This window comes from Phalacrocorax aristotelis, unplaced genomic scaffold (assembly GCF_949628215.1).
Source record: "Phalacrocorax aristotelis unplaced genomic scaffold, bGulAri2.1 scaffold_302, whole genome shotgun sequence".
In the NCBI taxonomy this organism is placed as follows: Eukaryota; Metazoa; Chordata; class Aves; order Suliformes; family Phalacrocoracidae; genus Phalacrocorax; species Phalacrocorax aristotelis.
In genome coordinates, this window is record NW_027441333.1 from 1 (window position 1) to 13644 (window position 13644).

A 13644-nucleotide genomic window follows, 5' to 3' on the forward strand; every position below is an offset into this window, starting at 1 on the left:
GACATTTCGTGGTGGCCAATCCTTATGTCCTCGGGACACTTTATGGTGTCCCCGTGGTGGCAAATCCTCACGTCATGGCGACATTCTGTGGTGGCCGTGTTCTGATGTCACTGCAGCGTTTTATGGTGTCCCCGTGGTGGCCCATCCTCGTGTCACTGTGGAGAATTTATGGTGTCCCCGTGGTGGCCCATCCTCGTGTCACTGTGACATTTTATGGTGTCCCCGTGGTGGCCCATCCTCGTGTCACTGTGACATTTTATGGTGGCCACGGTGGCCAACCCTCATGTCACTGCAGAGAATTTGTGGTGTCCCCGTGGTGGCCAGTCCTCATGTCACGGTGGACACTTTATGGTGGCCATTTCACCATCTCTTGGTGTCCCTAAGGTCTCAGTGCCCTAGGGTTGTGAACTCAACAGTGTCCCCAACATCCCCGGCATGTCCCCGTGGTGGCCAGTCCTCATGTCACCGCGGACATTTTATGGTGTCCCCGTGGTGGCCACTTCCCCGTAGCGTGGGGTCCCCAAGGTCTCAGTGGCCTCAGGGTGGTGTACTCAACAGTGTCCCCCAAGGTCCCCGGCGTGTCCCCGCGATGTCCCCGGGGAGGACAGGGCCAGGGCAGCGTAGACCAGTGCCCCGTCCCTGTCCCCATCCCTGTCCCTCTCTCTGCTGCTGGGACCAGGTTGGACGTTCTCATAGTCAGGGCCTTCAGCCTGTGGGATGGAGAGGGGACACTGGGGACATCGGGGGCGTCAAGGGGGACGTGGGGTGGTTGGGTTATGGGGGATGTTGGGGACATCAAGGGGGACGTGGGGTGGTTGGGGTTATGGGGGGATGTTGGGGATATCAAGGGGGACGTGGGGTGGTTGGGGTTATGGGGGATGTTGGGACATCAAGGGGGACGTGGGGTGGTTGGGTTATGGGGGTGTTGGGGGACATCAAGGGGGACGTGGGGACATTGAGGTTATGGGGACGTTGGGGGACATCAAGGGTGACATCAATGGTGATACGGGGATATCAAGGGGGACATTGGGGCACGGTGCAGGACATTGGGGGACGTTGAGGTCATTGGGGACATCGAGGTGGACATTGAGGTCATTGGGGACATCGAGGGGGACATGGGGGACGTTGAGGTCATTGGGGACGTTGGGGACATCGAGGGGGACATGGGGACATTGAGGTCATTGGGGACATCTAGGGGGACGGGGGGACATTGAGGTTATGGGGGACATTGGGGACATCGAGGTGGACATGAGGTCATTGGGGACATCAAGGGGGACATGGGGGTCATTGAGGTTATGGGGGATGTTGGGGACATCGAGGGGGACATGGGGGTCATTGAGGTTATGGGGGATGTTGGGGACATCGAGGGGACGTGGGACATGAGGTCATTGGGGACATCTAGGGGGACGGGGGGGACATTGAGGTTATGGGGGAACATTGGGGACATCGAGGTGGACATTGAGGTCATTGGGGGACATCGAGGGGGACATGGGGGTCATTGAGGTTATGGGGGATGTTGGGGACATCAAGGGGGACATGGGGGTCATTGAGGTTATGGGGGATGTTGGGGACATCGAGGGGGACATGGGGGTCATTGAGGTCATTGGGGACATCGAGGGGGGACGGGGGGGACATGGGGACGCAGAGGACGCAGGTACCTTTGCAGCACCGTCGTTTCTCTTGAGGACGGTGTAGACGACGGTGTCCCCTCGCAGCCTGGGGTGGGGGGACACGGTGACAGAGGAGGGGGTGAGGTGGGCCAGGGTGTCCCAACGCCTGGGTCCCCTCTGGGACTGGGGGTTGGGGGAGGGGCGGGGGTTACCTGGGGACAGAGCCAGACCCAGGAAGTGACAGCAACGATGAGTAACTGATGGCGTTGGTGTCATCAGGACCACGAGGAGGTCGAGGGGACGCGGGCGTCCGGGGCTGGGGGAAGATGGGTGAACCCTCAAGTAGCACCTTGAGGTCCCCCCCCGGGAGGGGACCCCGATGTCTTGGGGGGGGGTGGGGTGGGGACGGGACACCCAGGCGTCCTGGGTGGGGGGTTACCTTTTTATTACGAAGGAAGAAGGTTCCTGATGGTTCTACCACGGGTTCCTCATCGGCTGCCACCTGCCGCTGCCGCCACCTATGGGGACATCCCGGATGCATGGGTCCCCCAGACCGCCTTGGGTCCCCTTGGGGGGGTGGGGATAAAAAGGGGGGGAGGGGAGAGAGGGAGCCCGGATGCCCCAGCTCACCGCGGCGGAGGAAGCACCCAAGGGTGCCCAGCACCAGGAGGATGCCCAGCCCGCGCCGAGACCCAGGAAGGTCTTTTGGAGGATGGTGGAGGTGGAGTCTGGGGGAGGGGGGACATGGGGAGAGGCAGAGGGGAGGTCCCCGTGCCTGGGTCCCCCCCCCAGCCCCGGGTGCCTGGGTCCCTTCCCACCCACCACCCAACCTGCCCTGGGTGCCTCGAGCCCATGGGGCAGGGGTATCCCAAGGGGTCCCATGGGGCAGGGGTGACCCAAGGGGGTCCCGAACGCCTGGGTCCCATGGGGCAGGGGTGACCCAAGGGGGTCCCGAACGCCTGGGTCCCATAGGGCAGAGGTACCCCAAGGGGTCCCATGGGGCAGGGGTGACCCAAGGGGGTCCCGAACGCCTGGGTCCCATAGGGCAGAGGTACCCCAAGGGGTCCCCCATGGGGCAGGGGTGACCCGAGGGGGTCCCGAACACCTGGGTCCCATGGGGCAGAGGTACCCCAAGGGGTCCCATGGGGCAGGGGTACCCCCAAAGGGCCCCCCCATGGGGCAGGGGTGACCCGAGGGGGTCCGAACACCTGGGTCCCATGGGGCAGAGGTACCCCAAGGGGTCCCATGGGGCAGGGGTACCCCCAAAGGGCCCCCCATGGGGCAGGGGTGACCCGAGGGGGTCCCGAACGCCTGGGTCCCATGGGGCAGGGGTACCCCAAAGGGGGTCCCATAGGGCAGGGTTGCACCCAAGGGGTCCCCCATGGGGCAGGGGTGACCCGAGGGGGTCCCGAACGCCTGGGTCCCATGGGGCAGGGGTGCCCCAAAGGGCACCCCATGGGGCAGGGGTGACCCGAGGGGGTCCCGAACACCTGGGTCCCATGGGGCAGGGGTACCCCAAAGGGGTCCCATGGGGCAGGGGTGCCCCAAAGGGCCCCCCATGGGGCAGGGGTGACCCGAGGGGGTCCCGAACGCCTGGGTCCCTTACAGTAGACGGTCACGATGACATCAGAGGAGTCAGCGGTGGCGATGTCATTGGTGACGCGGCACCGGTACCGCCCGGACGCCTGGGTCCCCACCGCCTGCAGCACCCATAATCCTTTTGGGGTCCGGCCGAGGGGTCTCTCATCCCAAAACCACTCGAAGGCCATGGGTGGGGGGTGGGCGTCGGCCCGACACCGTAGGATGACGTTGGTCGTCTCCTGCACCCGTTGGCCCGGCTCCGGCACCAGCTCAACCCCCTGGGGTCCGACTGCGGCGCAAACGTCAGCACCCGGGCGCCTCGGTCCCCTTTTTTGGGGGTCCTGGACGCCTGGGTCCACTTTTGGGGGGTCCCCAGACACCTGGGTCCTCATTTGGGGGGTCCCCAGACACCTGAGTCCTCATTTGGGGGGGGTCCCCAGACCCGTGGGTCCTTCCATGGGGAGGGGGAAGGGGATAAAGGGGGCTCTGGTGGGGGCAGGGAGGTCACTCAGACCCCTGGGTGCCCTTTTTTGGGGGGTCCCCAGACACCTGGGTCCACTTTGGGGGGGTCCCCAGACACGTGGGTCCTTCCCATGGGGAGGGGGAAGGGGATAAAGGGGGCTCTGGTGGGGGCAGGGAGGTCACTCAGACCCCTGGGTCCCCTTTTTTGGGGGGTCCCCGGATGCCTGGGTCCTCATTTGGGGGGTCCCCAGGTGCCTGGATCCACTTTTGGGGGGTCCCCAGACACCTGGGTCCTCATTTGGGGGGTCCCCAGATGCCTGGGTCCACTTTTGGGGGGTCCCCAGACACCTGGGTCCTCATTTGGGGGGTCCCCAGGTGCCTGGGTCCACTTTTGGGGGGTCCCCAGACACCTGAGTCCTCATTTGGGGGGGTCCCCAGACCCGTGGGTCCTTCCCATGGGGAGGGGGAAGGGGATAAAGGGGGCTCTGGTGGGGGCAGGGAGGTCACTCAGACCCCTGGGTGCCCTTTTTTTGGGGGTCCCCAGACACCTGGGTCCACTTTGGGGGGTCCCCAGACACGTGGGTCCTTCCCATGGGGAGGGGGGAAGGGGATAAAGGGGGCTCTGGTGGGGCAGGGAGGTCACTCAGACCCCTGGGTCCCTTTTTTGGGGGGTCCCCGGATGCCTGGGTCCTCATTGGGGGGTCCCCAGGTGCCTGGTCCACTTTTGGGGGGTCCCCAGACACCTGGGTCCTCATTTGGGGGGTCCCCAGGTGCCTGGGTCCACTTTTGGGGGGTCCCCAGACACCTGAGTCCTCATTTGGGGGGGTCCCCAGATGCCTGGGTCCACTTTGGGGGGGTCCCCAGACACGTGGGTCCTTCCCATGGGGAGGGGGAAGGGGATAAAGGGGGCTCTGGTGGGGGCAGGGAGGTCACTCAGACCCCTGGGTCCCCTTTTTTGGGGGGTCCCCGGATGCCTGGGTCCTCATTTTGGGGGGTCCCCAGATGCCTGGGTCCACTTTTGGGGGGTCCGCAGACACCTGAGTCCTCATTTGGGGGGTCCCCAGGTGCCTGGGTCCACTTTTGGGGGGTCCCAGACACCTGGGTCCTCATTTGGGGGGTCCCCAGATGCCTGGGTCCACTTTTGGGGGGTCCCCAGACACGTGGGTCCTTCCCATGGGGAGGGGGAAGGGGATAAAGGGGGCTCTGGTGGGGGCAGGGAGGTCACTCAGACCCCTGGGTCCCCTTTTTTGGGGGGTCCCCGGATGCCTGGGTCCTCATTTGGGGGGTCCCCAGACACCTGAGTCCTCATTTGGGGGGTCCCCAGACCCGTGGGTCCTTCCCATGGGGAGGGGGAAGGGGATTAAGGGGCTCTGGTGGGGGCAGGGAGGACCCCAGACCCCTGGGTGCCCTATTTTTAGGGTGGCCCCGGACCCCCTGGCTTTCGGGGGTGCGACTCACAGTGGACGTCGAGGGTGACGGGGGGGCTGCGGGTGGCCCCCACCTCGTTCCGGGCCTGGCAGACGTAGGTGGCGGCGTCGGCAGGTTCGGGGCCCGGCAGCAGGAGGTTGGGGGAGGGGTCGGGCAGCTCCTCCCCGTTTTTGAACCAGCTGACCTTGAACTTGGGGGGTTCGGCCGCTCCCACCTGGCACCGAAGCCGTACCGGGCCCCTCCCGGCCACCACCGGGCCCCCCGGGCTCTGCAGCACCTGTACGGCCTTGGGGGGGGTCTGGGGAGGGGGGAGAGAAACCGCCGTCAGAAGGGGGGTGGGGGTGGGGGGCCTTGAAACTGATATTTACAGGGGTTGGAACTGATATTTGTGGTTTGGGGGGCTTGAAACTGATATTTGGGGTTGGGAGGGCTTGGAAGTGATGTTTGGGGGCTTGAAACTGATATTTGGGGTTGGGAGGGCTTGGAAGTGATGTTTGGGGGCTTGAAACTGATATTTGGGGTTGGGAGGGCTTGGAAGTGATGTTTGGGGGGCTTGAAACTGATATTTGGGTTGGGAGGGCTTGGAATTGATGTTTGGGGGGCTTGAAACTGATATTTGGGGGCCTTGAAACCGATATATGGGGTTGGGAGGGCTTGGAAGTGATGTTTGGGGGGCTTGAAACTGATATTTGGGGCCTTGAAACTGATATTTGGGGTTGGGAGGGCTTAGAAGTGATGTTTGGGGGGCTTGAAACTGATATTTGGGAGGCTTGAAACTGATATTTGGGGTTGGGAGGACTTGGAAGTGATGTTTGGGAGGGCTTGAGACTGATATTATTTGGGGTTGGGAGGGATTGGAAGTGATGTTTGGGGGGGCTTGAGACTGATATTGGGGGGCTTGAAACTGATATTTGCGAGGCTTGAAACTGATGTTTGGGGTTAGGAGGGATTGGAAGTTATATTTGGGGGGGCTTGAAACTAATATTTGGGGGGCTTGAAACTGATATTTGGGTTTGGGGGGCTTGAAACTGACAACTGGGAGGCTTGAAATTGATATTTGGGTTGGGAGGGCTTGGAAGTTATATTTGGGGGCTTGGAACTGATATTTGGGTTGGGGGGCTTGAACTGATATTTGGAGGGTTTGAAACTGATATTGGGGGGGGCTGAAAAGAGCTCGGGGTGCTTGAAAGTGGTATTTGGGCTTGGGAGGGCTTGAAACCGATATTTGGCAGGGCTCAAAGGAGTTCAAGGAGGGCTTGAAACTGGTATTTGGGGTTGGGGGCCTTGAAACTCATATTTGGGGGGCTCAAAAGAGCGCAGGGGTCTTGAAACTGATATTTGGGGGGTGGGGTGGCCTCAAAAGAGCACAAAAGGGGAGCTTGAAACCGATATTTAGGGGTGAGGGGCTTGAAAGAGATATTGGGGGGGCTCAGATCTCAAGGGGGAATTGAAACTGATATTTGGGGGCTCAAAAAAGCTGAAGGGCAGCTTAAAACTAATTTAGGGCTTGGGGGGGCTTGAAACTCATATTTGGGGGGGGCACAAAAGAGCTCGGGGGGGCCTAAACTAATTTAGGGCTTGGGGGTGTTAAAACCGATATTTGGGGGTGGGGGTCTCAGAAGAGCTCAAGTGGGGGGCTTGAAACTGATATTGGGGGCTCAAACAGTTCAAGGCAGGGCTTTAAACTAATTTAGGGCTTGGGGGGGGGCTTGAACCTATATTTGGGGGTGGGGGGATTGAACTGATATTTGGGGGGGCTCAAAACTGCCAGGGGGGTCTTGAAACCATCATTTGGGGCAGGGGGAATCCCTAAAATTATCATTGGGGTCTCAAAACCCTCCATTTGCGGGGTTGGAAATTGGGGGGATGGGGCATGAAACTGCCCCCCCCGGGACTCCCAAAACCACCACCACTGATTGGTGGGGGCGGGGTGGGGGGGTGGGGGGGGAGATAGGGGCGTGGCCTCAAACCTGGCACTCACACAAGACGATGACGGAGAGGGGCGGGGAGGCGGCGGTGCCGGCGGGGTTTGGCCAATGCAACGGTAGGTGCCGGCACGGGCGGGGTCGGCGTTGAAGCTGAGGGTGGGGGCCGGGGCGTCGACCTCCCAGCGGTCGTTGCGTAGCCATTGGATGACGGGTGCCGGTGGGCGGGGCCAAGGCACAGCGTAAGGTGATGTGGGAATCCACGAGTGCCGGTAGGGGGGTCAAGGTCTCCAGGTGGCCGTTTGGGGAGGGTCTAGGGAGGGGGAAGAGGCGGGACTAAGGGTGTGTGGGAGGAGCCAAAGGGGATTGGCTGAAGGGGCACAAGCCCACCCCCATCCTATGGCCACTCTGACCACCCGGCAGCCATCTTGACCACCTATGGTGACCTTGACACCCCACCACCATCTTGACCACCCTGACGCCATCTTGACCACCAAAACTCATCTTGACCACCCGACTCCATCTTGACACCCCACCACCACCTTGACCACCCCGACGCCATCTTGACCACCCTGACGCCATCTTGACACCCCACCACCACCTTGACCACCCCGACGCCATCTTGACCACCCCACCACCACCTTGACCACCCCAACTCCATCTTGACACCCACCACCACCTTGACCACCCGACGCCATCTTGACCACCCTGACGCCATCTTGACCACCCCGACGCCATCTTGACCACCCCACCACCACCTTGACCACCCTGACGCCATCTTGACCACCCCGACGCCATCTTGACCACCTATGGTAACCTTGACACCCCACCACCATCTTGACCACCCCAACTCCACCTTGACCACCCCAACTCCATCTTGACCACCCCAACACCACCTGACACCCCACCACCACCTTGACCACCCCAACGCCATCTTGACCACCCCAACTCCATCTTGACCACCCCAACACCACCTTGACCACCCCGACGCCATCTTGACCACCCCACCACCACCTTGACCACCCCAACTCCATCTTGACCACCCCAACATCATCTTGACTGCCCTGATGCCATCTTGACCACCCCACCACCATCTTGACCACCTCGACGCCATCTTGACCACCCTGACGCCATCTTGACCACCTCACCACCATCTTGACCACCTCACCACCATCTTGACCACCCCGACACCATCTTGACCACCCTGACGCCATCTTGACCACCCCGACGCCATCTTGACCACCCCACCACCATCTTGACCACCTCGACGCCATCTTGACCACCCTGACACCATCTTGACCACCTCACCACCATCTTGACCACCCCGACACCATCTTGACCACCCCGACGCCATCTTGCCCCACTCACAGTAGACCTCAAGGGTGACAGGGAGGGACTTGGCTGTCCCTAGGTCGTTGGTGGCCCGGCAGCTGTAGGCGCCACCGTCCGTGGCCTTGGTGGAACGTAGGAGGACCTGGGCCGTGTAGTGGGGCAGGATCCGGCCCTCCAAGCTCCACGTGTAGCTGTTGGACGGGGGTTTGGCCGAGTCCCGGCACCGCAGCGTCACCTCCCAGCCCTCGTGGACGGGGGACGGTGGCGTCACCTCCACCCGCACATCCCGCGGGGCGTCTGTGGGCGGTCGTTGGTTGGGAGAGGCTCTGGCCACGCCCACAGGGCCAGAAAGAGGCGGGGTGAAGGGTGACTGACAGGTGCCTCATGGGGTGGGGCAAGGGTGATTGACAGGTGCCTCATGGGGTGGGGCAAGGGGTGATTGACAATTGCCTCATGGGGTGGGTCTAAGGGTGATTGACAGGTGCCTCATGGGTTGGGCCTAAAGGTGATTGACAGGTGCCTCATGGGGTGGGTCTAAGGGTGATTGGCAGGTGCCTCAATGGGTGGGGCTAAGGTTAACTGACAGGTGCCTCAATGGGTGGGTCTAAGGGTGATTGACAGTTTCATCATGGGGTGGGTCTAAGGGTGATTGACAGTTTCATCACGGGGTGGGTCTAAGGGTGATTGACAGGTGTCTCACGGGGTGGGACCAAGGGTGATTGACAGGTGTCTCATGGGGTGGGTCAAAGGGTGATCGACAAGTGCCTCATGGGGTGGGTCTAAGGGTGATTGGCAGGTGCCTCAATGGGTGGGGCTAAGGTTAACTGACAGGTGCCTCATTGGGTGGGGCTAAGGGTGATTGACAGTTTCATCATGGGTTGGGGCTATGGGTGATTGACAGTTTCATCACGGGGTGGGTCTAAGGGTGATTGACAGGTGTCTCACGGGGTGGGGCAAAGGGTGATTGGCAGGTGCCTCATGGGGTGGGTCTAAGGGTGATTGACAGGTGCCTCGTGGGTTGGGCCTAAAGGTGATTGGCAGGTGCCTCATGGGGTGGGTCTAAGGGTGATTGGCAGGTGCCTCAATGGGTGGGGCAAAGGGTGATTGGCAGGTGCCTCATGGGGTGGGTCTAAGGGTGATCGACAGGTGCCTCAATGGGTGGGGCTAAGGGTGATTGACAGTTTCATCATGGGGTGGGGCTAAGTGCATGATAGGTCCCTGAAGGGGTGGGGCAAAGGGTGACTGACAGGCTGACAGATGCCTCATGGGTGGAGCTAAGGGTGATTGGCAGGTCCCCCCACGCCGCCATCTTGCCCCACCCCCCGCCTCCATCTTGCCCCACCCCCCGCCGCCATCTTGCCCTACTCACAGTAGACCTCAAGGGTGGTGGGGGGTGACTGGTGTGTCCCCACGATGTTGGTGGCCCGGCAGCTGTAGGCGCCACCGTCCGTGGCCTGGATGGGCTGCAGAAGGACCTGGGCCGTGTAGTGGGGCAGGATCCGGCCCTCCAAGCTCCACGTGTAGCTGTTGGACGGGGGTTTTGGCCGAGTCCTGGCACCGCAGCGTCACGTCCTGGCCCTCGCGGATGGGGGACGGTGGCGTCACCTCCACCCACACATCCCGCGGGGCAACTGGGAAGGCACCAGTATAGACCAGTATGGGTCCTTCAAGCATCTTTAGGGTCCTATAAGCACCCCAGGGACCCCCAAAATCCCTCCAGGGCCCACCTCTAGACCAAACCCAGCACCCCATAGGTGCTCAAGGGACACCCCCAGTCCACTGTACACACACAGACACCCCCCCATAGCCCCCCAAGACCCCTCCATAATCCCCATTTTGGGACTCAGGAGTCTGTAGGACCCCCATAACCCCCCAGGGACCCCCATAACCCCCCAGGGACCCCCCAGTGGGCCTGAAGCTGGTGGAACCCCCAGATCAGGGTCACCTGCAGCCCTCCCAAGACCCCCACAAATGTGCACATGAGGGACCCAGGCATCCAGGGGACCCCCATAACCCACGTGGGACACCCCCCCCCCCCCCCCCGGGATTTCCCTTGTCAGGGGACCCCTATAACCCTCCAGGACACCCCCCCACCCCCCTGCCCCAGGGATCCCCCATGTCTCGCAGTGGTCCTGAAGCTGGTGGAACACCAAGACTGGGGTAACCTACAGCCCCCCAAACCCCCCATAACCTCCATATGGGGGGACCCAGGAGTCATGGGGACCCCCATAACCCCCAGGACCCCCAGTGTCTCATAGCAGAGCTGAAGCTGGTGGGAAACCCATGTAGTGCGGCACAGAGCCCCCCCCCCCCCAAACCCCCTTAACCCCTCTATGGGGGACCCAGGCATCCAGGGGACCTCCATAACCCCCCCATAACCCCCAAGGAACACCCCCAAGGACCCCCAGAGACACCCCCACCCCCAGAATATCTCAAAGTGGATCTAAAGGTAGTGGGACACCCAGGCCAGGATCATCTGGAGCCCCCCAACCCCACCCCCACCCCACCCCCCATAACCCTAGTATGAAGAACCCAAGTGCCCAGGGACCCCCACCCCCCAAAAAAAAAACCCCACCCGAAGGACCCCCACCCCATATCTCACAGTTGACCTCGAGCTTCCGGGACGTTTGGGTGATGGTCTGTCCATCGGACCCCCGAAGGATGCACTTGAGGATGGTCCCATCATGGTACCAAGAGGGTTCGAAGGCCAAGGCGGTGCGATAACCGGGGGGGTCGCGACGTTGTCCGGGGGGAGCTGGGGGTACACGTCGACCCTCGGTGTCTTGGTGGCGGCTCCCTCCCAGACGAGGGTGGGATTCTCGTTGGGGCAGGCGGGGGGCACCCAGCACCCAAGGGTGGTCCTGCGGCCTTCGGTGAGGGGGGCTGGGTCCGGCCATAGCTGGGGGGCAGGGGGGGTGTCTGCAAGAGGTGGGGGGGGGAGAGGGAGAGGTGGTAAGGGGGGGTGATGTGGGGTGATGGGGGGACAGGATGGGGGACAAGGGGGGGACAAGGGGGGGGTGATGTGGGGTGATAGGGGGACAAGGGGGGGACAGGATGGGGAACAAGAGGGGGGCAAGGAGGGGTGATGTGGGTGATGGGGAACAAAAGGGGGGACGGGGGGCAATGTGGGGTGATGGGGGGACAAGGGGGGGACAAGGGGGGCAATATGGGGTGATGGGGACAAGACGGGGGACGGGGGGGCAATGTGGGGTGATGGGGGTACAAGGGGGGGGACAGGATGAGGGACAAGGGGGGGACAAGGGGGGGTGATGGGGGGACAAGAGGGGGGACAAGGGGGCACAATTGGGGGACAAAGGGGTGACAATGGGGGGATAAAGGGGGACAACTAGGGGGACACAGGGGTGACAGCGGGGGATAAAGGGGGGCAATTGGGGGGATAAAAGGGGGCAATTGGGGGACAAAGGGGGGACAATGGGGGGATAAAGGGGGCAATTGGGGGGACAAAGGGGGGACAATGGGGGGATAAAAGGGGGCAATTGGGGGGACAAAGGGGGGACAATTGGGGGATAAAGGGGGGCAATTGGGGGGACAAAGGTGTGACAGCGGGGGGATAAAGGGGGGCAATTGGGGGGTTAAAGGGGGGCAATTGGGGGGACACAGGGGGGACAATTGGGGGGATAAAGGGGGGCAATTGGGGGGACAAAGGTGTGACAGCGGGGGATAAAGGGGGGCAATTGGGGGATAAAGGGGGGCAATTGGGGGGATAAAGGGGCAATTGGGGGGACACAGGGGTGACAGCGGGGGGATAAAGGGGGCAATTGGGGGGATAAAGGGGGCAATTGGGGGACACAGGGGTGACAGCGGGGGGATAAAGGGGGGCAATTGGGGGGATTAAAAGGGGGCAATTGGGGGGATAAAGGGGGCAATTGGGGGGACACAGGGGTGACAGCGGGGGGGATAAAGGGGGGCAATTGGGGGGATAAAGGGGGGCAATTGGGGGGATAAAGGGGGCAATTGGGGGGACACAGGGGTGACAGCGGGGGATAAAGGGGGCAATTGGGGGGATAAAAGGGGGCAATTGGGGGGACAAAGGGGGGGACAATGGGGGGATAAAAGGGGGCAATTGGGGGGACAAAGGGGGGACAATTGGGGGGATAAAGGGGGGCAATTGGGGGACAAAGGGGGGACAATGGGGGATAAAGGGGGCAATTGGGGGTTAAGGGGGGCAATTGGGGGGACACAGGGGTGACAATGGGGGGATAAAGGGGGGCAATTGGGGGGATAAAGGGGGGCAATTGGGGGGACACAGGGGTGACAATGGGGGGATAAGGGGGGCAATTGGGGGAAAATGGGGGATAAAGGGACAACTGGGGGGGAAGATAAAGGGCGGCAGCTGCGGGGACAATGGCGGGGGTCAATGGGGGTGACGGGGACAGGCGGACGAGGTGCCGGGCAGCCGCCTGTCCCTACCGGTGACGTTGACGGTGACATAGTGTATCCACCGCAGCGTTTTGAAGGTCCGGCGGCTGGGCTCGGCCACCAACCGCAGCCCGTAGACGCCGGCGTTGTCGCCTCGGATGTGGGGCAGGGTGAGGCTGCAGTTGCCCTCGTTGGCTCCTGGGGTCCCTCGGAGGTTGGTCACGCTCTGGCCAAAAAAATCCTTCATCTCTTCGTTGTACTTGGGTTTGTGGATCCAACGGAGGTCGCTGATCTGGGCGTCCAGGCCCGCTTTGCACAGGTTGTAGCGGCAGGAGATGTAGAGGCAAGAACCCAACGCGGCCACCAACTCCTTTGAGCCGTCACCACCATGGGGCACGTGGACAGGGAGCCTGCGGAAGGTGTGAGGGAGCCAGGTGTTGGGGGGGGGGGGGATGTGTCGAGGTGTTTTGGGGAGCCGGAGGGTCCAGGGACCCAGGGGGGCAGAGACGCAGGCATCTGGGGACCCAGAAGTCCAGGGATGGAGATGTTCTGGAGGTGCCTTCAACCCTGAAGGCCGGAGGGACCTAGGGTGCTGAGGGACCCAGGTGTTTTGGGGATTGAGGTGTTTTGGGGACCCAGGAGTCCGGGGACCAATGTGTTGTGGGGACCCAGGAGTCCAGGGATGGAGATGTTCTGGAGGTGCCTTCAACCCCAAAGGCCACAGGAACCTAGGGTGCTGAGGGACCCAGGTGTTTTGGGGACCCAGGTGCTTTGGGGACCCAGGAGTCCAGGGATGGAGATGTTCTGGAGATACCTTCAACCCTGAAGGCCGGAGGGACCTAGGGTGCTGAGGGACCCAGGTGTTTTGGGGCTTGAGGTGTTTAGGGGACCCATGAGTCTGGGGACCCAGGTGCTTTGGGGACCCA

The 13644-nt window shown here is 62.1% G+C and overlaps 1 long non-coding RNA gene across 1 annotated transcript; it reads right to left on the reverse strand.

Moving 5' to 3' along the window:
- Nucleotides 1–2129, reverse strand: LOC142051360 (uncharacterized). Its single transcript, XR_012658437.1, has 4 exons — nucleotides 2050–2129; nucleotides 1823–1926; nucleotides 1659–1716; nucleotides 1–710 (listed from the first exon to the last, which is right to left on the reverse strand). It is a non-coding gene; the product is annotated as an uncharacterized LOC142051360 (long non-coding RNA).
- Nucleotides 2130–13644: the final 11515 nt, after the last annotated feature.